We start from the raw sequence: 26,592 nt of genomic DNA, 5'->3' as shown, positions 1-26,592 counted from the left end.
ATCAATCAAACACTCACACCCAGTCAAAAGATCTGGGTTTAATCCATCACCGTTCTTTAGCCCACTCTGCCACCCCAGTTCAGACATGGCTATATGCAAATCAGTCCGACCCTGTGCCTCATGGGAACAGTCCAGCCCGAACTGCCAAGCCATGTCTTCCCTGGACCAGAAACAAGCTTCCGAGGACCGGTTTCTGGCATTCCAGCCGTCTTTAGCACGGCTTGCTTGAATCCAGTGGCAAAGTGAGCAAGGGACTCACGTCTGAGCATACCCTGCCACACTTATGGCGGCCAAAAGCGGTACAAAAGGGGGTGGTGATGGACGGAGCATCTGAATCAATCGAACACTCACACCCAGTCAAAATATCTAGGTTTAATCCATCACCGTTCTTTAGCCCACTCTGCCACCCCAGTTCAGACATGGCTATATGCAAATCAGTCCGACCCTGTGCCTCATGGGAACAATCCAGCCGAACTGCCAAGCCATGTCTTCCCTGGACCGGAAACAAGCTTCTGAGGACCGGTTTCTGGCATTCCAGCCGTCTTCGGCCCGGCTTGCTTGAATCCAGTGGCAAAGTGAGCAAGGGACTCACGTCTCAGCATACCCTGCCACACTTATGGCGGCCAAAGGCGGTACAAAAGGGGGTGGTGATGGACGGAGCATCTGAATCAAACACTCACACCCAGTCAAAAGATCTGGGTTTAATCCATCACCGTTCTTTAGCCCACTCTGCCACCCCAGTTCAGACATGGATATATGCAAATCAGTCCGACCCTGTGCCTCATGGGAACAGTCCAGCCCGAACTGCCAAGCCATGTCTTCCCTGGACCGGAAACAAGCTTCCGAGAACCGGTTTCTGGCATTCCAGCCGTCTTCAGCCCGGCTTGCTTGAATCCAGTGGCAAAGTTAGTAAGGGACTAACGTCTGAGCATACCGTGCCACACTTATGGCGGCCAAAAGCAGTACAAAAGGGGGTGGTGATGGACGGAGCAAAACACTCACACCCATTCAAAAGATCTGGGTTTAATCCATCACAGTTCTTTAGCCCACTCTGCCACCCCAGTTCAGACATGGCTATATGCAAATCAGTCTGACCCTGTGCCTCAGGGGAACAGTCCAGCCCGAACTGCCGAGCCATGTCTTCCCTTGACCGGAAACAAGCTTCCGAGGACCGGTTTATGGCATTCCAGCCGTCTTCAGCCCGGCTTGATTGAATCCAGTGGCAAAGTGAGCAAGGGACTCATGTCTGAGCATACCCTGACACACTTATGGCGGCCAAAAGCGGTACAAAAGGGGGTGGGTATGGACGGAGCATCTGAATCAATCAAACACTCACACCCAGTCAAAAGATCTGGGTTTAATCCATCACCGTTCTTTAGCCCACTCTGCCACCCCAGTTCAGACATGGCTATATGCAAATCAGTCCGACCCTGTGCCTCATGGGAACAGTCCAGCCCGAACTGCCAAGCCATGTCTTCCCTGGACCAGAAACAAGCTTCCGAGGACCGGTTTCTGGCATTCCAGCCGTCTTCAGCCTGGCGTGCTTGAATCCAGTGGCAAAGTGAGCAAGGGACTCACGTCTGAGCATACCCTGCCACACTTATGGCAGCCAAAAGCGGTACAAAAGGGGGTGGTGATGGACGGAGCATCTGAATCAATCAAACACTCACACCCAGTCAAAAGATCTGGGTGTAATCCATCACCGTTCTTTAGCCCACTCTGCCACCCCAGTTCAGACATGGCTACATGCAAATCAGTCCGACCCTGTGCCTCATGGGAACAGTACAGCCCGAACTGCCAAGCCATGTCTTCCCTGGACCGGAAACAAGCTTCGGAGGACCGGTTTCTGGCATTCCATCCGTCTTCAGCCCGGCTTGCTTGAATCCAGTGGCAAAGTGAGCAAGGGACTCACGTCTGAGTACCCTGCCACACTTATGGTAGCCAAAAGCGGTACAAAAGTTGGTAGTGATGGACGGAGCATCTGAATCAATCAAACACTCACACCCAGTCAAAAGATCTGGGTTTAATCTATCACCGTTCTGTAGTCCACTCTGCCACCCCAGTTCAGACATGGCTATATGCAAATCAGTCCGACCCTGTGCCTCATGGGAACAGTCCAGCCCGAACTGCCAAGCCATGTCTTCCCTGGACCGGAAACAAGCTTCCGAGGACCGGTTTCTGGCATTCCAGCCGTCTTCAGCCCGGCTTGCTTGAATCCAGTGGCAAAGTGAGCAAGGGACTCACGTCTGAGCAAACCCTGCCACACTTATGGCGGCCAAAAGCGGTACAAAAGGGGGTGGTGATGGACGGAGCATCTGAATCAATCAAACACTCACACCCAGTCAAAAGATCTGGGTTTAAACCATCACCGTTCTTTAGCCCACTCTGCCACCCCAGTTCAGACAAGGCTATATGCAAATCAGTCCAACCCTGTGCCTCATGGGTACAGTCCAGCCCGAACTGCCAAGCCATGTCTTCCCTGAACCGGAAACAAGCTTCCGAGGACCGGTTTCTGGCATTCCAGCCGTCTTCAGCCCGACTTGCTTGAATCCAGTGGCAAAGTGAGCAAGGGACTCACGTCTGAGCATACCCTGCCACACTTATGGCGGCCAAAAGCGGTACAAAAGGGGGTGGTGATGGACGGAGCATCTGAATCAATCAAACACTCACACCCAGTCAAAAGATCTGGGTTTAATCCATCACTGTTCTTTAGCCCACTCTGCCACCCCAGTTCAGAGGACATGGCTATATGCAAATCAGTCCGACCCTGTGCCTCATGGGAACAGTCCAGCCCGAACTGCCAAGCCATGTCTTCCCTGGACCGGTAACAAGCTTCCGAGGACCGGTTTCTGGCATTCCAGCCGTCTTCAGCCCGGCTTTCTTGAATCCAGTGGCAAAGTGAGCAAGGGACTCACGTCTGAGCATACCCAGCCACACTTATGGCGGCCAAAAGCGGTACAAAAGTGGGTTGGTGATGGATGGAGCATCTGAATCAATCAAACACTCACACCCAGTCAAAAGATCTGGGTTTAATCCATCACCGTTCTTTAGCCCACTCTGCCATCCCAGTTCAGACATGGCTATATGCAAATCAGTCCGACCCTGTGCCTCATGGGAACAGTCCAGCCCGAACTGCCAAGCCATGTCTTCCCTGGACCGGAAACAAGCTTCCGAGGACCGGTTTCTGGCATTCCAGCCATCTTCATCCCGGCTTGCTTGAATCCAGTGACAAAGTGAGCAAGGGACTCACGTCTGAGCATACCCTGCCACACTTATGGCGGCCAAAAGTGGTACAAAAGGGGGTGGTGATGGACGGAGCATCTGAATCAATCAAACACTCACACCCAGTCAAAAGATCAGGGTTTAATCCATCACCGTTCTTTAGCCCACTCTGCCACCCCAGTTCAGACATGGCTATATGCAAATCAGTCCGACCCTGTGCCTCATGGGAACAGTCCAGCCCGAACTGCCAAGCCATGTCTTCCCTGGACCGGAAACAAGCTTCCGAGGACCGGTTTCTGGCATTCCAGCCGTCTTCAGCCCGGCTTGCTTGAATCCAGTGGCAAAGTGAGCAAGGGACTCACGTCTGAGCATACCCTGCCACACTTATGGTGGCCAAAAGCGGTACAAAGGGGGGTGTTGATGGACGGAGCATCTGAATCAATCAAACACTCACACCCAGTCAAAAGATCTCGGTTTAATCCATCACCGTTCTTTAGCCCACTCTGCCACCCCAGTTCAGAGGACATGGCTATATGCAAATCAGTCTGACCCTGTGGCTCATGGGAACAGTCCAGCCCGAACTGCCAAGCCATGTCTTCCCTGGACCGGAAACAAGCTTCTGAGGACCGGTTTCTGGCATTCCAGCCGTCTTCAGCCCGGCTTTCTTGAATCCAGTGGCAAAGTGAGCAAGGGACTCACGTCTGAGCATACCCAGCCACACTTATGGCGGCAAAAAGCGGTACAAAAGTGGGGTGGTGATGGATGGAGCATCTGAATCAATCAAACACTCACACCCAGTCAAAAGATCTGGGTTTAATCCATCACCGTTCTTTAGCCCACTCTGCCATCCCAGTTCCGACATGGCAATATGCAAATCAGTCCGACCCTGTTCCTCATGGGAACAGTCCAGCCCGAACTGCCAAGCCATGTCTTTCCTGGACCGGAAACAAGCTTCCGAGGACCGGTTTCTGGCATTCCAGCCGTCTTCAGCCCGGCTTGCTTGAATCCAGTGACAAAGTGAGCAAGGGACTCACGTCTGAGCATACCCTGCCACACTTATGGCGGCCAAAAGCGGTACAAAAGGGGGTGGTGATGGACGGAGCATCTGAATCAATCAAACACTCACACCCAGTCAAAAGATCAGGGTTTAATCCATCACCGTTCTTTAGCCCACTCTGCCACCCCAGTTCAGACATGGCTATATGCAAATCAGTCCGACCCTGTGCCTCATGGGAACAGTCCAGCCCGAACTGCCAAGCCATGTCTTCCCTGGACCGGAAACAAGCTTCCGAGGACCGGTTTCTGGCATTCCAGCCATCTTCAGCCCGGGTTGCTTGAATCCAGTGGCAAAGTGAGCAAGGGACTCATGTCTGAGCATATCCTGCCACACTTATGGCGGCCAAAAGCGGTACAAAAGGATTGTCAGCTATCCTGTAAAATTTCTGTTTCACAGGCAGACTATCTCCAGTGTCCACATCATAGACGCACCAATTGGTGACACCTGGGGTCAGGGAGAACTGACCCAATACTTGGCGACAGTCTCTTTGCTGTTCTGGGGTCAGGGTGGGCGAGAGGACCACACCATCCACTGACCCGTCTTGCTTCTTAACTGCCAGGAGGTCAGGGAGAGGATCACTATCCTCTACCCTTCCTGCATCTGTAGCAATGAGCATTGTCACTTCAGACCTCTCAAAGTGTGGTTGGAGGCGGTTCACATGCAAGACTCTTAGGGGTTGCTTGGGGGTCCTCGGGTTAACCAGGTTGGTTACCTCACTTTTCCTTTCCACCACCTCATATGGCCCAGTCCACTTGTCTTGGAGCGCACAAGGCTCCACTGGCGCCATCACCCACACTTTCTGACCAGGTTGAAATTCGACCAGAGTTGTATTCTGGTCGTACCATCTTTTCATTTCTTCCTGGCTAGCTTCCAGGTTCTCCTGAGCGAGCTTCCTGAAGCGTTGTGTCTGGTTGCGAATGGCCAGCGCATAGCTGAACACATCCTGGGGGGTTTTCCCACGGGATTTCTCCCACCCCTCCTTCACCAGTGTGAGAGGTCCTCTAACAGGGTGGTCATACAGGAGCTCAAAGGGACTGAACCCTAAGGACTTCTGAGGCACCTCCCTGTAGGCAAACAACAGGCATGGTAACAAGACGTCCCACTTCCGTCTCATGGGATCCGCTAGACCCATAATCATACCTTTTAGGGTCCCGGTTGAACCTTTCAACCAACCCATTTCCTTGAGGGTGGTAAGGAGTGGTGAACTTATAAGTTACCCCACACTCCTCCCACAGAGACTTCATGTACTTAGAGATGAAGTTGGTACCCCGGTCGGAGACCACCTCTTTGGGGAACCCCACATGGGAAAAGATCCCCATCAATGCACGGCCCACCACGGGTGCTGTGATTGTCCTGAGAGGGACTGCTTCTAGGTATCGGGTGGCATGGTCCACCAAGACCAGGATGAACCTGTTGCCTAAGGCTGTGGGGTCCAGGGCCCTACTATGTCTATGCCCACCCGTTTGAAAGGGGTGCTCACCACTGGGAAGGGTTGAAGGGGTGCCTTCAACTTCATTCCAGTCTTGCCACTGGCTTGACAGATTTGGCAAGATCTGCAAAAGGAACCAACGTGCTTTCTCATCTGGGGCCAGTGGAAGTGGGTGACAAGCCGGTTCAGGGTCTTGTCTTGGCCCAGATGTCCTGCAAGAGGCACGTCATGAGCCAGACCCATTAGGAAGTTTCTGTAGCGCTCGGGTACCACCAGCACACGGGCTGCACCGGGCTCAGCAAACTTAGGCTCGCTATATAGTAGGTCATCTTCCCAGTAGATAAAGTGATCTCTAGACGCTCCACCTGCTGCCTGGTCTGCCGCCTGTTGCCGCAGACCAATGAGGGAAGGGCATTCTTTCTGCGCCCAACAGAATTCCTCCCTGGAGGGACCACCTTCTTGCTGCCAATGGGTCAGCTCAGGTAGGTCACCCAGTTCGGCCACCTGTTCCCCTGTAGGTTCCAGGGCATCCCCCTCGGGTTCTGCTCGTTCCTGGACCGTGGGAACTGCTGGAGCGGGTTTCCCGCGCCCCTTACCTCTTCCTCACCTGGCAGGTCTCTGGGCCACTGTTTCAGGCTCCAGCTCCGCTGAGTCACCCTTACTGGCTGCCATAGCACGCGTGGTCATACAGATCCACGCAGGCAAACCCAGCATCTCCAAATGAGATCTCTCCAGGTCGTTACCTAACAGACAGTCTACAGGCAAGGCATCACTGACCACTACTTCCAAAAGACCAGAGACTGCCCCCCATTCAAAGGGAACACGCGCCAGCTTGCAGAGGCGCACTGAGCTGTCAGCTACCACTACAGGGCGGAGTACATCAGGGATGATTTCCACCCACTGACACCTCACGGATGTCACGCTGGCTCCTGTGTCTCTCAGAGCCTCAACCTCCCTCCCATTGATGGTCACCTTCTGCCTATACTTCTTAGTGTTAGAGGGCAGTAAGGTTTCCTGGACCATCTCTTGGTCTCCTAGGGAGACAAGGGTCATAACTGCTAGCTCCCCCAGTCACTAGAAACCAAATCCCCTCCCAAAGCTACACTTGCTAACGCTGGGGCGGGAGCACCAGTGGGTGCTAGTTTCTTCTTGGGACATTTTGGAGCAATGTGGCCCACCTCATTGCAGTGATAGCAGGTAGGGGGACCTTGGTTATCTCTCCTGTCTCTATTGTCCCGCCTGCCCTTAGGGGGCCATGGCTGTCTAGGTTTGGGGGATTGGTATTCCTTTCCCTGGGAACTATTTTGGGGCCCTTGTGAGAACTCCTTTTGGTTACCCTTATCCCCACCACTCTTCTGCTGGGGACCCTGCCCACCTTTGGCTGGGGTACCCACAATTCCTCTGTGGACCCTGGTACTGGTCCAGTGGTCCGCCTCCTTAGCAAGCTCAATGGGGTCTGTCAGCTTGCTGTCTAAAAGATGCTGGCGCAGCTCTGGAACACAAAGACTACTCAAGTGCTCCCAACTGAATAAATGCAACAACCCATTAAAATAATTTACTTTATCCAACCTTCCAGTGCATGTGAGTACTGATTCACACATTCCACCCAAGTCTCAGACTCTCTCTTCTTGGAGTTTCTAAACTGCAGTCTATACTGCTCTGGAGTAAGGCCTCCTTCATATTGGGGTAGGTCATGGCACCTGCCATCTCTAAGGGCTCTAGAGACTCCTCCCAGAAGCCTCAAAATGTTTCCACAGGCCCGCCCCCCAAAACTGATCAGGCAAACCATTCATCTTCAATGCAATTTCATACGAAGTGAACCAGGCATAAATATCCTCACTCCTATGGTAATTCTGTACCAGGTCCTTGGGAATATATACTTTACCCCCATGCACTGGCTGCGCGCTGCCACCATTTGAACTGGTATCCACCTCCTTGGCTTTAAGCAATTTCTTTTCCTCTAGGACACAGGCCTCTTTCTTGTCTTCCGCTGCCCTTTCTCCAACTCCAATTGCCTCATTTTCATTTTCATGACTTCTCACTCTCTGATTCTCTTGTAACTCTTCTGGGGCGAGGCCCCTACCGGAGTGGTTGCTGCCAGCTCCTGAGCCTAATCTGCCCACTGGCAGATCTGTGACTTGAAAACCATTTCCTGACCTAACTTAATTTCCCTCTTGTGCCTCCCAATGGGCCTTCAAGATTCTTTGCAGCTCATCCTTCCTGTAGCCGCTCTTTATGGGGCACTCAAACTTGTTGCAGAATTGCTGAAGCTGTGTAACTTTGTAAGAATACAGATCCTCAATGCTGAAGAACCGGGATTTAGAATCCAGCGGCGCCAGGGGCAAGCCTAAAGTCTGCGGGTTCACCTGTGTTAGAATACAGAGACACGGGACTCTTCATGGTGGCATCAAAGATCGTATTTATTGACTGCAGCCAGTAACAGAAGTCCTAGAAAATCAACACGGTATGAGTTGTCAGGAGACTGCTCAATTTTACAAAGCAAGTCATTCCTTTTATGCCAAAAATCACATTCCAGACAAACCCCCAATATTTACGAATTGTCCAATCACATGTATCCACACCAAAGGTATCGCATGACGGTAAAACCCACTTTTCAGTCATCCGGCCCAAGGTCAATCATCGGACAAACCCAACATTCTTCTTTAGACAAGCCGGACAAACCCATAATAAAGAGGTCGCAACCCATATCATAAATAGACCATAAAGAAAGAAGCAGAAACAGGTAGAGTAGGATAAGGCATATTTGTGTGCAGTAGAACTTTACGATGTCCTGCGCTCCGATCTTTAGTCTTGATCAGCTAGCGGGCAGGAACTGGCTTAGCAAGGTCGGCTTCAGGCAACGAGGTCAGTTCACTTCGGGTCATGTAAAAGTCAGTACAAACTCGAGCTAAGGGGCACGGGTTCGTTAGGCCGCAGTCATCGGCCTATGTGAGGGCAACCACAGAATGGCTGCCTTGCACAAAATGAAATCTACGTTTCGGAACGAAATCTTCAAATACACAGTGAATCCATGTGTGTAACATGGCGAAAACACTCGTACTTGCCGAACTCATTAGTTACGGTTCGCTGTTACCAAAATCGTAACAGAACCATGACATTTAAAACATGGGTTCAGAATTCACAGAACCTCAATGCGAAACTCTAGTTCTGGCTCCATACTGGGTACCTTTCCATTCATAGACATGATTTTTTTAGAAGAGTTACTCAAAAATAGAACCAACCAAAAAGAACAGTAGTATGCGGTGGCGTAGTGGTCTGCACTCACTAGTGATGTACACCAATCACTGTGGGTCTAGTACAAATACAAGTTCAAATCCACACCGCTGACCAACAATGTTAGAACTGGGGGTCTCTAAATGGCAGAGGTAGGTACCACTGACCAAAAAGGGACCCTTGCTTCTAGTCAGGGCAAGGAGGAAACCCTCTGAGATAACCCCTGCTCACCCACTAGGTAGCTTGAGACGAGCAGTCAAGGCTAATCAGAAGGCAATGTGTAAAGTATTTGTACCAACACTCACAGTAACACAGTGAAAACACCACAAACTGACTCCACAACAGTGTAGAAAAATAAAGATATTTAATCTAAACTACACAAGACCAAAACGACAAAAATCCAGCATACACAGTTCAAGAATATGGATTAAAAAGAGTTCTTAAGGTTGTAATGTAAGTTCTTTAGGTTGCGATAAAATAATCCCCAGATGCGTGAAAAGTTCACAGTTGCGTCACGTCTACTCACAGTACCTTTTAGTTGCGACAAAGTTCCACAAGCAGAAGCTGGTGCGGTGGAAAACAAGCAATGCATTGCTCCTGAGACCCTGGGGAGGCGATGCGAGAGCCCTGCTGCAGCAGCGGGCGTGTTGCGACGAATCTGGTCTGTATGAGGAGGAAGACCACTTGTATGGATTCAGGTGCGTAGGTTCCGTAGGAAGTTTGTTCTTGCAAAGGCATGATGCAACGATCTTTGGAGTTGCGACAATCTCCGGGGCGACGATGCGCGAACCAGCGGTGATCTTCTCTCTCGCAGCTCTTCGATGCAATGGTTTCTGCGACGACACTCGCAGCGACGTGATACGATCCGCAAGCAAGCAGTGCGGCAATCTCACCCAGCGACGACAGGCTCTGCGACGACACACGCAGCGATGTTAGGCTTCCCGCACCAATCAGGTGCGTCCCGCAAACGAAGGATGCGACAGCTCTGGCAGCGGCAACAGGTGCTGCGACGATCTCGACCTTCGCAGGGGCGGGAAACTTCTTGCACTGTCGGGGATGCGCTCCGCAGCGAGCGATGCAATACTTTTCAATTGCAAAAGTCTCTCAAGCTTAGATTCAAGCTTCCCAGGACAGGTACAACTTCCAGAGGCCCCACAACTGGACCAAGCACTCTAGGAAGGACAGAACTCTCTCGGCAGAGTTCAGGGAAGTTGGGGGTGAAGTCCTTTTGTTCCTGGGACTTCAGAACAGGGAGCCAGCTCTTCTCAGGCCCTTGGAGATTCCTTCATGTAGGAAGGTGGCTACCTGACTATGGTTACCGCAGATTTTTTGCCTTGTGTTTAGCTGGTTTTCGACTTTGTTGGCCTGGTTCCCCGCTAATCAGGGCCCCAGGCTATCTGCTCTGTAAAATGGATTCCATGTACCCTAGGTGCATAACTAGATTGGCTTGGGTCACCTTATCAGCCCCTGTACAGAGCACTATAGGTGCCCAGGGCATAGGTGCATCCAAGGCCTACCAGGGGCTGCAGCATATCTTTTGCCACCCCTGCCTGGCTATCTAAAATTGACACAACTGGCTGATCACTCAGCTGGGGCAAGGTGGTGTAATCACCCCTTGCTTAGATATAGTATGTATGTATGTATGTGTGTTCTTATATAGCGCTCGATGTTACTCTTGGGCATCTCGGCGCTTGCCTTGGGAACCCGTCCTGGTTTTTCCCTGTGAGATCACCCATGATGGGCGTCCCCAAGGTGAAAGCCAGGGGGGGCCGTTGTGGAGATTAAGCAAGCTTGTTGCCCAGAGCTGCATAGTGCGAACTCGTGCTTAGAGTGGGCACCGAAGCGAGAATTATCGAGTCCATGGACAATTGGGTTCAGGACCCTGCCGCGTCGGGAATCGAACCCTGGTCCCGGGTCTGACCTCAGCTTCAGGGTATGCCTCCTCTAACCAGTGAGCCACACTTCTCCACCTATCCTTCTCCATATGCCTATATCTAAACCTATCTGGACACATATAAACCTGTGAGTCACTCCTATGGCAGGCTGTTAGACCTGGCACCTTGGCGTGAGTCTCCCTTCCACTTTTTGCTGATGTGCCTCCGATGTTTTGCTGGTTTTCCGATACTCAGGGCACTGCGCCACGGCTGACCCGTGCCGCAGTGCAAGTGCTCCCTACTGTAAATTGTACATGCGATTGGTATCCATGATTGGTTCATTGGATTTACTGTTAGTCCCTAGTAAAGTGCACTAGGAGTGCCGGGGCTTGTAGATGCCAATACTGCTGGTGGGCCTGCAGCGCGGGTTGCGCCTCCCACCGAAGCAGCCGTAAAGATGTGTCTGGGAACTGCAACCGCAGAACCCGCGTGCGGTCTCGTACTGTCACGCTAGCTGGGCAAGTGCACCCACTTGCCAGCCCCCGAACCTTCCCTTGACTACATATTAGTCACCCCTATGGTAGGCCTGCGGGCAGGGTGCGTTGTAGGTGTAAGGTGGGACAAGCCCTGATGTGTGTGGCATGTCCTAGTAGTGACTTACAACCAAAACCGTATTTCACTATTGAAGGCTACCTGCTCCATTAGGCCAGACTGAGCTGCTGGAGTTATTACACCCTATAATCCCAGCAGGCTCAAGGAGCATAGTAGCGCGTTGTGTTTAGTATGCCTGAACTCAGGATGATAAAATATTTCTTTTAGTAAAGTTTATTTTAGTATCCTGGGTTTGCAAATGCTACTTTTAGAAAGTTAGCCTTTGCTTGTCTAACCATTTCAGCCCGCCTCTGCTGGTATGTGTATCTGACTGTCTGGGACGTGTGAGTGACAGGGCTGGGAGGATGACAGGTGGTGAATGCGCAGATTACACCTTAGTGGGAGGTAGGAGTGGCTCTTGACTCTGGATCTTGCTGTGCTCTGCCACCACAATGCTGGCTCCACCCTCCTGGGGAGCGTCGGATGACTCAGCCGACACCTGGCCCAGGAAGGGCGAAGCCCCATCAACAAGGTACTCTGGCTGCCCCTGTCCGCACAATGCTGGCTCCACCTCCTGTGGGGCGTCTGATGCGCCTGCCCCTCACACTGAAAGCAGAAGCCGGAGTACACCCGCCAGGGTACTCAAGGACTGAGAGTGGCTATGCAAAGGCCCCCCTGGCCTGCGAGAACAAAAGAAATGCCATATAAAAGAAGGAGCCCTGCTCCTTGGAAATTAGATCCTGTTTGGGCTACAGAAGGAACTCTGCCCGACGAGAAGGACCGTGAGAGACAAGGAAGGGTGGTGCCTTGCTGCCGAAGGAGAGGAAAAAGGAAAGACTACGAAAAGACTTTTGCTTTACAAGACTTTGTGCCGAACTCTGCTAAAAGATCTCCAAGGGCTTGAAACTGAACTTGCCCCCTGACCAGCGCCCCAGGACCAGTGGGCGCTACACCCTGAAGAAAGCAACTGCGTGTGCTGTTCCTCGTGGCAGTACCGATGGAGGAATCTCCTCCAAGGCAACGACATCCACCTGACCACCGTGACCGGGGCCCAGAGCAACAGCGAAAGCAAAGTGAGGACCAGCCGCCGCTGGCCCGAACACCGTGACCGCAACTGCACCGGGAGCCCGAGAGCAAAGCGAAGGAGGACCCGTCCGGTCCGAGCTCTCGAGTTGACTGCGCAACGAGCAGCCAATCCACTTGCAAAGACGGACAGTCGCCCTGTGAGAGTCCCCTAGGTCGGTACCTTGCCCGACAGCCAGCTGTGAGCGCACAGCTGCACCGGCACTTGGCTGGGTACGTCCTGCACTTGAGGACCGTACTGCCACTTGCCGCCACCACGCAACCGCCGCCTCCAGGGTCGGAGCGGACGACGAGGAAAGGACCCTGCCGCCACAGAACACCGCTGCCCCGGATGACCCGTGAACGGCTCGGCTGAGAGCCGTAACGAACAGCGACCCCGGGAAGGCAACGCGACGTGGGACAGATCCCCTGGGAGCCGCCTGCTCCACAAGAACTTTGTTGAACTGGGCAGAAGGCCCTAAAGAACTCTTATTGCTAGAACGATCTGTGGCAACTTGAACTAAGTAACTTGGAACCGCTATTTGAAAGTCTGATAACTGTATTCATAAGCCTGCTTGAAGTCTATATAAAGATATATATTTTTACAGAATACAGTCTGGTCTCATTGTGTGGTGGGTTGGTTGTGACGGTATACTATTGCAAGTGTTTAACCCTATGTGCCCCAAAGATTAGCCTACGACTGCTTAAGCCACACTACCTAGAGGGTAAGCAGAGGTTGTCTGGAAGGTAACCCTCAGCCCTGACGAGGAAGAGAGAGTCCCTGCTTGTCGCTAGTGTTGCACTGCGCCAACTAGAGCCTCCCCCTTCCTACACAGGCCTTGACAATCCTGAAGGCAGAGTGCGTGGTTTAATGTGAGATGGTGCTCTAGCATGAGCTGAGCCTGTCTGAGGCTGTCGGGACCAATTCCCTTAGCTGTTCCGGGATAATGCCACACCATATACTCTTAAGTGCATTATAATCCTCGCGGTTATATGTTAACTTTGGTTTGGCTTTATCAAAACATGTCATGTAAGGTGCCAAATGATTTGGAATACTATCCCCTCGACAGTCCTATCGACGGGGATAGCATTCCACCCTTCTAGAGGGGACGACATGTTACTTTTGCTAAAACGCGGTTGATTTTTAAAAGAGCCTCAGATCCACAAAATGGATGCTTCTGCCACAGATACATGTCTGACCTCCTGCTGCTGACCAAAACTCAGCAGAGGAGGCCTGGACAAAGGCTTTCCTGTCGCAGGGAGGTGTCACACCACCCCAGACAGGAGATAGTGGATTGTAGCAGGGAGGTTTGAAAGAAACCAGACAGTGCCTGGGGAGCACAAGGCTTCCCCTTGCATAATCCGGTCAAACCGGTTCTGGGGCACACCAGCCCCAGCTCCAGTGTGACCTGGACAAAGGAAAGGGGGTGTAACCGCCCCCCTTCCTGGTCCCACCCACAGGGAGGGAACTAGCAGGAGATCCACCCCTCAGATTCGAATAAGAGTGGAGGCAGTGCCAATGCAACCCAGATCATCCTGAATCAACTTTAAACTAAGAAGACGACTGGACTTTGACATTCTGATGAATAGAAGACTGAAGAGCATCTCCCTTGTGGCCTAGGAGGGGCCACCCTGTGAACACAGGCACCATCCAGCAACTCGACATCTGCTTTGCTGCCGCCTCCCGCCGGAGCCCGAGTGCAGAGCCTGACAAGACCCAGACTCCCAGACTTCTCACAGCCCGATCCACAGTCCCTGCAAAGAAGGGACCCGTGGAGGCACCGAGAGACGTGGGACCGGACACCTTGGAAGACCCCCGAGACGCTGACTTCACAGCACCCGAGGCACCCTCGACTCTGTGCTTTGGAGTTTGAGAAGCCCCACAACCGAGTAGCATTTGCACCAAAGATCAGCCCCCCAGCATCTCCACGATCTGCGTGGGGCCCTTTTTAGGTCGAAGGCCTAAAAGGCTGCGCTTGCGCAGTCTTAGGCCGGAGATTTAATGAGTCTGAGTAGCGCCGAAGGTCCCGCCTCCGTGCCCCATCTCTCCTTCATTGGCTGGCTTCCTAAACGGAGGCCAGCCATTGGAGGAGAGATGCGTCACTCCAAACAAGCCCCGTCTTTTTCGGATTTGGGGGCGTGATTTTTTACATTCTTTAGCCCTGTGACGTCGTCCGTCACTCAGGACCACAAAACCACGCCCCCAATTCCGAAAAATTCCAAAAGCTTGTGGCCGCCATTTTAAGTCTCCTTAAGATGAGGTAGGCTGCTGTCCTCGTTTACCGCTGTCTTTTTCCCGCCCCCCTCCCCGCTGTCCGTGTTTGTTCCCGCCCTCCTCCCGCTGATTAGGTCAGCCCGTTCTATTCTTCCCCGCCGTGTCTTTTTCCCGCCCCCTCCCGCTGTCCGTGTTTGTTCCCGCCCTCCTCCCGCTGATTAGGTCAGCCCGTTCTATTCTTCCCCGCCGTGTCTTTTTCCCGCCCCCTCCCGCTGTCCGTGTTTGTTCCCGCCCTCCTCCCGCTGATTAGGTCAGCCCGTTCTATTCTTCCCCGCCGTGTCTTTTTCCCGCCCCCTCCCACTGTCCGTGTTTGTTCCCGCCCTCCTCCCGCTGATTAGGTCAGCCCGTTCTATTCTTCCCCGCCGTGTCTTTTTTCGGCCCCCTCCCGCTGTCCGTGTTTGTTCCCGCCCTCCTCCCGCTGATTAGGTCAGCCCGTCTTATTCTTCCCCGCCGTGTCTTTTTCCCGCCCCCTCCCGCTGTCCGTGTTTGTTCCCGCCCTCCTCCCGCTGATTAGGTCAGCCCGTTCTATTCTTCCCCGCCGTGTCTTTTTTCGGCCCCCTCCCGCTGTCCGTCTATGTTTCCGCCCTCCTCCCGCTTGTAATCTAGTCCGATGTGAATCTCTGCCCCCCCCCCTCAATGGCTGACGCCCCATGCTTGCACTCCCGTGCCCCTTCTCATGACCCCGCTCCCACCCCTACAGATCGGATCCATATGCTTCTGCCTTCAGCCCGCGTTCGGGAAGGATGGTGCTGGAAGGATGGTGCTCGAAGAGACCTAGACTCTTCCCTCACTCGAACACCACGAGAGACTGCAGAGAACGAGGAACGTGAAGCCAGACACTGCAGCGACCTGAAGGAAGAGTCAAGAGACGACACCCACTGGACGGCAGTGGGTGCACCCTCCCTGGAGAGGACAGACCGCACCGCTCGAGGTAGGGGAGAGACTGCAGAAGCCGTGACTCCTTCACGCCATTGCCAAGGTGAGAGGCTCGCGTGATCCATTGGGGGAGGGGGGGGTGAACTCCTCATTCAGAGCCATCGAGCACCGGATTATGAATGGATTTGGGAGGAAGGACCCCCCATCCCCTTTGCATGCACACCCTGGGGGCATGCGGGCTGCGCCAACGGCCCGTCTGCAGAGGGACAGCGCTTATTCGGCCCATGGTAAGTAAGGGCTTGTAGCGCTTGTAGTCTGCGCACAGCAACAATGCCTCCTCCCGGGGCGTAATTAGGTGTGTGCTTCCATTCTATTTTATTTTTTAATTCGTCGAAATGTTGTGTTTATTTTGTTTTGTACCATTGAGACAACAGAGGTCTGTAACCTTTCTTATCAAAAACGTCTCCCTGACCTTGGAGAGATGAAAGGCTTACCAGTCCTGCAGACTTTGCGCCTACGTCCATAAGGCCGTCCTTACCCACTGAGTTGCCTTGCCGCCTAATCCACTATGGTCCGACTGGCTGCATGCAGGCTGGCCGCTTTATCCTCGTTAAAAAGAATGAGGTGGGCTGTAGGGTTATGGGCGCACATGTGGGATTTATGGGCCGGGCCTGCACGGTATCAACCCGAGAGGAGGAGGCTGGGCACAAAAACGAAGACAGGAAATGATTGTAGGGTTTTAGCCTGGGTCGAACGTGTGAATCGGGGTCCCCATAAAAGCTGGGTAACAGACGAGGCGGGGTCTAGCGGAGCTTGAGAGCAGCAGTTTGTAGTGATAGGAGAGGGGGTGCAGTGTGCCTCTATGGGGATGGGAAACAAAGCATATTTTTTTGTAGTCCATGTTGCATAAAGCTATTTGAACCAGAGAATCGAGGAAACCAATTGCGACACTATTGCAAACATGTTTTATAAAAATGTAGGATGTAACTCTTGCTTAGAAATTGTGAGCTTGTTGTAGATTTAATTAAAACACGTTCTAGAATAATAGCCTTTCCACAAAAAAAACGCAGTTTCCTCTTATATTTTCAGTCTGAGAGAGCGCAAAGTGATTATGCCCCAAACTCGGCCGCATGGTCCCCGGTCATTCACCTCATCATTGTGGTAAATGGCCTTTAAGAAGCAGAAATAGTGCCCCCGGGGTGGTTACATGAAGTGGGTTTGCCCACTTCGTGCATGGTTCAAAGTCTTATGGAACGTCACTTTTACCTACTGACCGTGCCACTGGAATTATGCGCCACGGGAGGAACTTATTGTGCAGCAAGTGCCTAAACTATTTGGTCAACAGGAGGATTATGCTGCTTAATGTGGCACATGTTGTGGTACAATCGATTCATTCTCTGTTCTGCTGTTTTCTTGCATGTTAACCCTGTCTGAACTCGTTCCGCATCTGTAGTATCAGTTTTACACCCAAATGCAGCAATAAGCAAAGGTTTCCCGCCAACTTTTGGCTAGAGAGTTCCTTGTGCAGCAACAGCTGTTGTCACATTTTTAGTAAATGTTGGTCCGTTTGAGCGTTTTTGTTAAAATCTATGCAGTGGGTGATGTATTATGTGGTAAATGCGAAAATCCATAATTATGCGGAAAATACTGAGCCCTAAAATGATTGCCGCCTTGTAATCTTCAGTTCTCAGAGCCCATGTCTCCCTCCTCACAACTCTTGCTCCACAGCCTTCACTCGAGCTGGAGTGCAGTGCAGCAGCCGGCACATACCTTGAGGGTCTGCAATGTGGCACAGCAGCCAGCACGACCCCAGGGTCTGTAGTATGACGCAGGAGCTGACACACAGGGGTAGCACAGAGGGCAGGCCTGTGGGTCTGTAGTATGACGCAGGCACACACTGGTAAGCACAGAGAGCAGGTCTGTATGTTTGTGGTGTGGCGCAGCTGCATGCACAGGCGGCAGGCCCGAGGGTCTGGTGTTGTTCACCAGCAGGTACACACGGGTAGACGCAGAGGGCAGGCAGGCCTGTGGGTCTGTAGTATGACGCAGGGTCTGTAGTGATTCAGGAGCAGGCTCTCACTGGTAGGCGCAGACGGCCATGCCCGCTGGTCTGGATGTGGCACAGCAGCAGGCACACACGTGGCCTCCTCGTCGTATCTGGGCAGTGTCATTGCGGGGTGAGGTCATGTCTCGGAAACGGATACCCGCGCCCCCCCCCCCCGCATCGAGTGAACGAGCACCAAACAGTGCACACACTTGCATGTACTTCCCCTGGCCCATATAGCGCCTCTCTGATGAATTCACCTCCCCCGGCCCCAAACTGCCCCGCCTCCTTTCGAGTGTGATTTTTTATTTAAGTCCTTTCCTCGTGGGAGGCAGAAATGACCCAAAATGTTTCACTGAAAGGAACGCAAATAAAGTGACTGAAAAACACACTGCATTTGTCATTAATGGTTGCAAATGTTCTTTTCAATAACAAGCTGCGAGTCGACTCCCTGTGTCCATGCATGTGCTTCAGAGAGCTGTCTCGTTGTTGTACGTCACAGGCAGTGGTACAGGAGTAAGGTGATGGGGTCTCGGTGTATAGGGGCACACAACAGTAAGATCAGCTAATGAGCGCTGTGGAATGGGTTGTGAGTAACTTGTCCATGCACGCGCTGGAGGGAGATGCCTGTGTCCTGTACGTGACACAGGCAGGGGAGCAGGAGTAAAGTGTTGGGGTCTCGGTGTATAGAAGGGACACAGCGGTATTGTCAGGTTATGAGACAGGAGGTGGCCGTGAGGCTCGGGAGTGTGAACCCGGACTCTAATCCAAAATGCCATGGTTTGTGTGGGGCTCTATGTGAGTGTGTGTGGCTCTCTGTGTGTGGGTGGCTCTGTGTCCACGAATACTCTCTAATGTTCACCTATTGCCATTGCAAATGACAATACCATTTATTTACGTTTAAAAAAAATATATATGAAAAAAAATGTCATGAGCAATGCCAATAGCTCTACCTTTAATAATGCCGAGACCATTGCATTGTAAATGCTTGTTCTTTGTGCCACTCGATGCGCCATCCCGGCCACTTGCCACGTGCTCAGCGGCCATCTTGGCGATGAAACTGACAATTCATACTGCGGGTCTGGTTGCTTCAGATTTGCCCTCGCTTCTGTAGAAAGGAGCACCCGCTCTGACCTTGCTGGTCCGAGTAATAAGCCTTTTCACTTTCTGCGTGGCTTGCATTAGCCAAGGACTGTTTGCTTCAATCAAGTTTCCGACACCGCCATCAGCTAGAGCCTTTGTGGGACAGCCTGTGATCGACTCCTGGACATCCTTGACCTCTTCGTGTCCACGTGGCTGCAGAGAGAAGCAACACCTCATCACCTGTTTGCACCCGACTTTGCCTGGTTCCAATCTGGTTCCACGGTGGTCACTGGTCAGTGACTTTGAACATTGTCCCCTCTGCTTTCAGGTCTTCACCACTTCAGATCCACCCTTGGATCCACCGGACACTTCTTCTTCACATCGCCTGCAGCACCTTCAGCTCCAAGCACCAAGAACCTGCTTGTCAAAACCGAAGCCTCTTCGACCCGGTGCACCCACTTCCTGTGGGTGAGGTAACATTGCAACGCCGGTGTTCCCACACTGGTACACACCTCTAGGGTCTGTGTCTAAAGTTTTGTCCTTCTAGGTTCAGCGGAAGTATCCTAAAACTCTACTTGTTTAACTTTTACGCACCATTGACATTACATTGGTGCAAGCCGCACTTTACGTGCTGCACCCGAATCCCGCGGGCTTTTCCCGACTTCAGCATTGCTAGTCCCGACTGCTCCCAGCGATTCCCTAGGCCCTAGGCCTAACCACTGTTCGATTGGTATCTCTTATACCACTTTCTTAATATATGGTTTGAGTGGCCACCCGCCCTCATCCATAATTATGCAACTTTGTATGTTATACTGTGCTTTTGATTTAACGCTTGTGCCCCTTTGCTCATGAAGAGTACTGGGGATTATTTTAGAAATAAACACATATATTTTTATAATATATACTTGTGTGGTGTCCTTTCATTTGATATTACAGGATTTTATGTGGTAAAACAGCTTGCTTAACACGACCTCTTAAGTTAAGCCTTTAGGCTGCTTAGTCCATGCTACCCCTAGCATAGCTTGTCTTACAAGGTTGACTTACAACCAGACACCATAAGGGATTGTTTGGACTGATACAAGGTGGTTCCAGAATTGGAAACATCATATATCAGGCCAACTTCTCACATTGGTGCGCAGCGGTGCGGATTTGAGCTTGCTGTTGTTTTACCATTGCAATCTTTTTATCAAATTGAAAGATCGCATCAAGTACCTTAGGTACATATAAATCAAAAGCTTAGCATATTAAGTTCTACTGAACTTAGTAGTTATAGATAAAAGGGATTAGCACACCCTGACTACAACTCACTAGCAAGGTACAGTAGGAAAACACTTAGTGTAGGTAAGTGCATCACTTGCACCTCACTAGCAGTCATGCCTGACGCAGGTGGAGCCTCAGGCTCTAGCCCTGTCACAGTTGAACTTACCAAGGCAACTTCCAGCGATGACAAACTTAGCCACAAAGACTTTGGTGCCTTGTGCACTGCAAGGGGGCTAAAACGGGGCAGAAACCCCACCATTCCTTCCCTGATAGCCATCCTGGAACAGGATGACTTAGAAACAGCCAAGGCAGCTTCCTTAGCTTTAGGAGATGGAGTGAACAACCCTGAGAATGAGATAACTCCAGAAGAGGAGGGAGAGGGCTCAGAGGTAGATGAGCCTGAAAATCAGGATCAAGGGGATATCCAGGTACATGTGGGGAGGCTTAGCCAAACCAACTTGGACCTACTTGGAAATGGAGAGGGCCAGCACCTCCCCAGAGTACAAAGCAGAACTGTTCCAGGCAATAGAAGGGTGAGATCTCCCTCAGTGGATTCTCACATTTATAGTGTCTCAAGAACCTCTCAAAGGGGAATGACTTCCCCCCAGAGAAGAGAGCATAAGGCCAGGATGAGGGCTGTAGAACTCCAGATAGAGAGGGAAGAGTTAGCCCTGGCCCAAGCTAAACTTACTTTAGCAAGGGAACAGAAAATGTGTGGCTTAGATGCCACTGGTGGCAGCAATATTCCTAAAGAGAAAGACAGGTCCTATAATACTAGAAACCTGACAAAGATTGTGCCCCCCTACACAGAAGGGGATGACATCCACAAGTGGATAACTGCTCTTGAGAGAGCCTGCATGGTACAGCAGGTTCCTGAGGAACAGTGGGCAGCAATCTTATGGTACTCCTTTTCAGAGAAAGGGAGAGATAAGCTCCTCACTGTCAGACATGAGGATGCTAAAAACTACAAAGTCCTGAAGAGTGCTCTAATAGATGGGTTTGGCTTAACCACTGAACAGTACAGGTTGAAGTTCAGAGATACCCAGAAGACACAGACACAGGACTGGACTGATTTTGTTGATTGTGCAACTAAGGCTCTGGAGGGTTGGCTACATGGCAGCAAAGTACATGACTTCACAGGATTGTATAATTTAATTATGAGGGAGCAGATCCTAAGTAATTGTCAGAACCAGCTCTTACACCAGCACCTGGTGGACTCTGATTTGACCTCTCACCAAGAATTGGGAAAGAGGGCGATAAATGGGTCAGAACCAGGATTAGGCCTAATAATCAGGACAGTAACCAGAAGAAGGAGTCTACCAAGCCTCAAGATAAGGGTGGGGATAAAAGTAAAGAAAAGACTTCCCCAGGGCCCCAAAACTCCAAGAATGGAGGTGGGTCCCAAGACACTTCATCTACCCAGAAACAGCCTTATTGTCATGCCTGTAAACAGGTTGGGCATTGGAAAACAGACAGCTGTTGTCCCAAGAATGGCAATAAAGAAAACATACCTCCAAAGCCAGCTCCAACACCTCCTGTTACTGTCAGCAGTAATCCCCCAGGAAGTGGAAGCACACCCAGGAACCTGGGTGGGTTTACCTTTGGAGCCCAGGTGGACCCTGGCCTATCCAGGTCCCCATCCCCAAATGATCTTGTTTATGAGACTGGCATGGGGTTTGCCAACTTCTCTGATTGCCCAAATACCTTGAGCAAATATAGACAAGAACCCATCATCAATGGTTTGAAAGTTGAAGCATTTAGAGACACAGGGGCTAGCATCGCCATGGTGGCTGACTGTATAGTCCTCTCTAAACAACTTTTACCTGGTGCCACATACCAGGTAACAAACACTGATGGTATCCAAACAAATCATCCCATGGCAGTAGTAAGTCTCAGCTGGGGAGGTGTCACTGGCCCAAAGAGATTGGCAGTGTCACCAAACTTGCCTGTAGACTGCCTACTTGGTAATGATTTAGAAATCTCAGCCTGGGCTGAGGTTGAACAGGAAATCCATTCTAGAATGGTAAACTCCAACGGAAAGGTTAGTGGGGCTGTACTGGCTATAGCCCGAACCCAAGATGTCCTTCCTGAAAAGGTTGGTAGGGCTGAGCAACTCTCTGCCCCATCTTTAACAGAAGCTCTTCCAAAACAGAATAGCAAAGCTGTTATGATAACAGCAGAAACCCAAACTGAGTCTCCTCCTGAAAAGGTTGGTGGGGCTGTGATGGCCACAGCCCAAACTCAAACAGATACGGTTGTTGTGAAGCCTGAAATGATGGATCACTCCACCCAAACTGAGAGCATGGAGGAGGAAGAGAAATCTTCCCCTCGTCAGACATTAGGACAGGATCAGCCTCCTCAGGGAACTGATCTTACCCCTGATGAAGGAACTGCCCCAGAGGTTGTTGGGCCTGGCCTGACAGAGCCTCTGATGGCAGTGGACGCTTCTCAGGTGGGACCCAGTCTGGAGCAGGTAACCTGCCCCTCTCTACCTTGCCTTAGTCAGCCCAGGGCTGCAGAGGACAAGTAGGACAGTGAGACCCAGAGGGCCCCCTGTCAAATAAAGCACCCCCATCAACATATTAGGGGAACCAAAACTAGTAGCCCTAGTAAGGTGAAAACTTTAAAAACTCCTGAGGGAGCCCCCTTAAAAGTAGTTAGGGACCTCCCACAGATGGATTCTGTTGGGCACAGCCAAACCTGGTACCCAAAGGGCCCAAACCTGAACTGTCCCTCCAGCAAGCCAAACAGAGGGACCCAGCCTCCAGCTTTAGGTAGCCAGAGGCTGACCCTGAGAGCACAGTGCAACTCAGTTGAAGAAAGAAAGGCACACATGGTGGAAGATAATTGGAGGAAGCTGAGCCCCAAATTAGTGGAGCCTCACTTCAATACTCCATATCCAAACCAGCCTTTAACTTTGCTTAAACACACCCAAGGTAGTGATTCCCTATGGTGGAGACCCTCTAATACCCCAAGGGTGAGGGACTGCTTAGTGGACCATGAGACAGGGGGTACCCATGCTAGTGCAGGTACTTCCTTATATGGCCACTCAGGCAACAAAGGCTTACCTGGACAAGGATAGCCTTATCTCCTTTCATTTAGGGGGGGTTGTGTAGGAAGGTGGCTACCTGACTATGGTTACCCCAGATTTTTTGCCTTGTGTTTAGCTGGTTTTCGACTTAGTTGGCCTGGTTCCCTGCAAATCAGGGCCCCAGGCTATCTGCTCTCTCTGTAAAATGGATTCCATGTACCCTAGGTGCATAACTGGATTGGCTTGGGTCACCTTATCAGCCCCTGTACAGACCACTATAGGTGCCCAGGCATAGGTGCATCCAAGGCCTACCATGGGCTGCAGCTGCAGCATATCTTTTGCCACCCCTGGCTGGCTATCTAAAATTGACACGACTGGCTGATCACTCAGCTGGGGCAAGGTGGTGTAATCACCCCTTGCTTAGATATAGTATGCCTATATCTAAACCTATCTGGACACATATAAACCTGTGAGTCACTCCTATGGCAGGCCTTGACAATCCTGAAGGCAGAGTGCGTGGTTTAACCCCTTCGATGCTCATGACGGAACGGCTCCGTCATGAGCATCGGTTGAGCTGTGGGTGTCCATTTTAAAGGATCCAGCACTGGAGGAAAATCTCCGTAGCAGCGATGAGGTTAATGTGAGATGGTGCTCTAGCATGAGCTGAGCCTGTCTGCAGCTGTCGGGACCAATTCCCTTAGCTGTTCCGGGATAATGCCAAACCATATACTCTTAAGTGCATTATAATCCTCGCGGTTATATATTAACTTTGGTTTGGCATTATCAAAACATGTAGTGTAAGGTGTCCTACGATTTGGAATACTATCCCCTCGACAGTCCTGTCGACGGGGATAGCATTCCACCCCTCTAGAGGGGACAACATGTTACTTTTGCTAAAACGCGGTTGATTTTTAAAAGAGCCTCAGATCCACAAAATGGATGCTTCTGCCACAGACACAGGTCTGACCTCCTGCTGCTGACCGAAACTCAGCAGAGGAGGCCTGGGTAAAGGCTTTCCTGTCGCAGGGAGGTGTCACACCACCCCAGACAGGAGATAGTGGATTGTAGCAGGGAGGTTTGAAAGAAACCAGACAGTGCCTGGGGAGCACAAGGCTTCCCCTTGCATAATCCGGTCAAACCGGTTCTGGGGCACACCAGCCCCAGCTCCAGTGTGACCTGGACAAAGGAAAGGGGGTGTAACCACCCCCCTTCCTGGTCCCACCCTTAGGGAGGGACCTAGCAGGAGATCCACCCCTCAGATTCGAATAAGAGTGGGAGCAGTGCCAATGCAACTCAGATCATCCTGAATCAACTTTAAACTGAGAAGACGACTGGACTTCGACATTCTGATGAATAGAAGACTGAAAATCATCTCCCTTGTGGCCTAGGAGGGGCCACCCTGTGAACACAGGCACCATCCAGCAACTCGACGTCTGCTTTGCCGCCGCCTCCCGCCTGAGCCCGATTGCAGAGCCTGACAAGACCCAGACTCCCAGACTACTCACAGCCCGATCCACAGTCCCTGCAAAGAAGGGACCCGTGGAGGCACCGAGAGATGTGGTACCGGACATCTTGGAAGACCCCCGAGACGCTGACTGCGCAGCACCCGAGGCACCCTCGAATCTGTGCTTTGGGGTTTGTGAAGCCCCACAACCGAGCAGCATTTGCACCAAAGATCAACCCCCCAGCATTTCCACGATCTGCGTGGGGCCCTTTTGCTTTGTGCCACTCGATGCGCCATCCCGGCCACTTGCCACATGGTCAGCGGCCATCTTGGCGATGAAACTGACAATTCATACTGCGGGTCTGGTTGCTTCAGATTTGCCCTCGCTTCTGTAGAAAGGAGCACCCGCTCTGACCTTGCTGGTCCGAGTAATAAGCCTTTTCACTTTCTGCGTGGCTTGCATTAGCCAAGGACTGTTTGCTTCAATCAAGTTTCCGACACCGCCATCAGCTAGAGCCTTTGTGGGACAGCTTGTGATCGACTCCTGGACATCCTTGACCTCTTCGTGTCCACGTGGCTGCAGAGAGAAGCAACACCTCATCACCTGTTTGCACCCGACTTTGCCTGGTTCCAATCTGGTTCCACGGTGGTCACTGGTTAGTGACTTTGAACATTGTCCCCTCTGCTTTCAAGTCTTCACCACTTCAGATCCACCCTTGCATCCACCGGACACTTCTCCTTCACATCGCCTGCAGCATCTTCAGCTCCAAGCACCAAGAACCTGCTTGTCAAAACCCGACGCCACTTCGACCCGGTGCACCCACTTCCTGTGGGTGAGGTAACATTGCAACGCCAGTGTTCCCACACTGGTACACACCTCTAGGGTCTGTGTCTAAAGTTTTGTCCTTCTAGGTTCAGCGGAAGTATCCTAAAACTCTACTTGTTTAACTTTTACGCACCATTGACATTACATTGGTGCAAGCCGCACTTTACGTGCTGCACCCGAATCCCGCGGCCTTTTCCCGACTTCAGCATTGCTAGTCCCGACTGCTCCCAGCGATTCCCTAGGCCCTAGGCCTAACCAGTGTTCGATTGGTATCGCTTATACCACTTTCTTAATATATGGTTTGAGTGGCCACCCGCCCTCATCCATAATTGTGCAACTTTGTATGTTATACTGTGCTTTTGATTTAACGCTTGTGGCCCTTTGCTCATAAAGAGTACTGGGGATTATTTTAGAAATAAAAACATATATTTTTCTAATATATACTTGTGTGGTGTCCTTTCATTTGATATTACAGGATTGTATGTGGTAAAACAGCTCGCTTAACACGACCTCTTAAGTTAAGCCTTTAGGCTGCTTAGTCCATGCTACCCCTAGGATAGCTTGTCTAACAAGGTTGACTTACAACCAGACACCATAAGGGATTGGTTGGACTGATACAAGGTGGTTCTAGAATTGGAAACATCATATATCAGGCCAACTTCTCACACTTGAAGACAGGGGACACAGCACATTAGCAAAGTCCTTCCCCTCTCCTTGGCAGCAAAGCAACAGGTCAGTCCAGCAGAGCAACAGCAGGACAGTCTTCCTTCTTCAGATTCAGCTTTCTCCTTGGCAGGGGTTCCGTCTTGATTCCAGGATGATCTAATTTTCTGTTGTCAGGGGTCCTGTACTTATACCCCTAAAAGTCTTTGTTCTCTTTGTGCATGTGGGCCCTGAGCCCGGTCTGAACCAGTTCTGGGTGTTTCTTGAGTACTTTGTTTTGCTGGCTTCTCCTTTCCTTTCAGAGTGAGAGGCAGGGTCGTCAGCCGCCCAGCAGGAGGTGAAGCCAGCATTGTGGCAGGCAGGCACAGTCCTATTCAGGCCCAGGTGCTAACTCCCCCCACCAATCAGGTTGCAAATGCAGTCATTCAGACAAGGGCTGACTCAGCCAGGCTCCCGGGGAATCCCCAGCCCCTGTCACTCTCAAACCAGACAGTCAATACACAAACAGGCCAAGGCACACAGAAGGGTCAGACAAGAGAAAAGCAACTTTCTAAAAGTGCTGTTCTCAAACACAGGATTTAAAAACAACCTTTCCTAAAAGATGTGTTATTAAATTCTGAG

General features: G+C 51.4%; 1 protein-coding gene across 2 annotated transcripts in view; it reads right to left on the bottom strand.

Moving 5' to 3' along the window:
* Positions 1-26,592, bottom strand: part of SLC1A2 (solute carrier family 1 member 2) — a 401,007-nt gene that overhangs the window by 76,253 nt on the left and 298,162 nt on the right. The gene's annotated exons all lie outside the window — the stretch shown is intronic.

Source organism: Lissotriton vulgaris, chromosome 2_2 (genome assembly GCF_964263255.1).
Source record: "Lissotriton vulgaris chromosome 2_2, aLisVul1.2, whole genome shotgun sequence".
Classification (NCBI taxonomy): Eukaryota; Metazoa; Chordata; class Amphibia; order Caudata; family Salamandridae; genus Lissotriton; species Lissotriton vulgaris.
The sequence above is the reverse complement of the archived record's forward strand: the minus strand, read 5'-3'. Positions and strand labels throughout refer to the sequence as shown.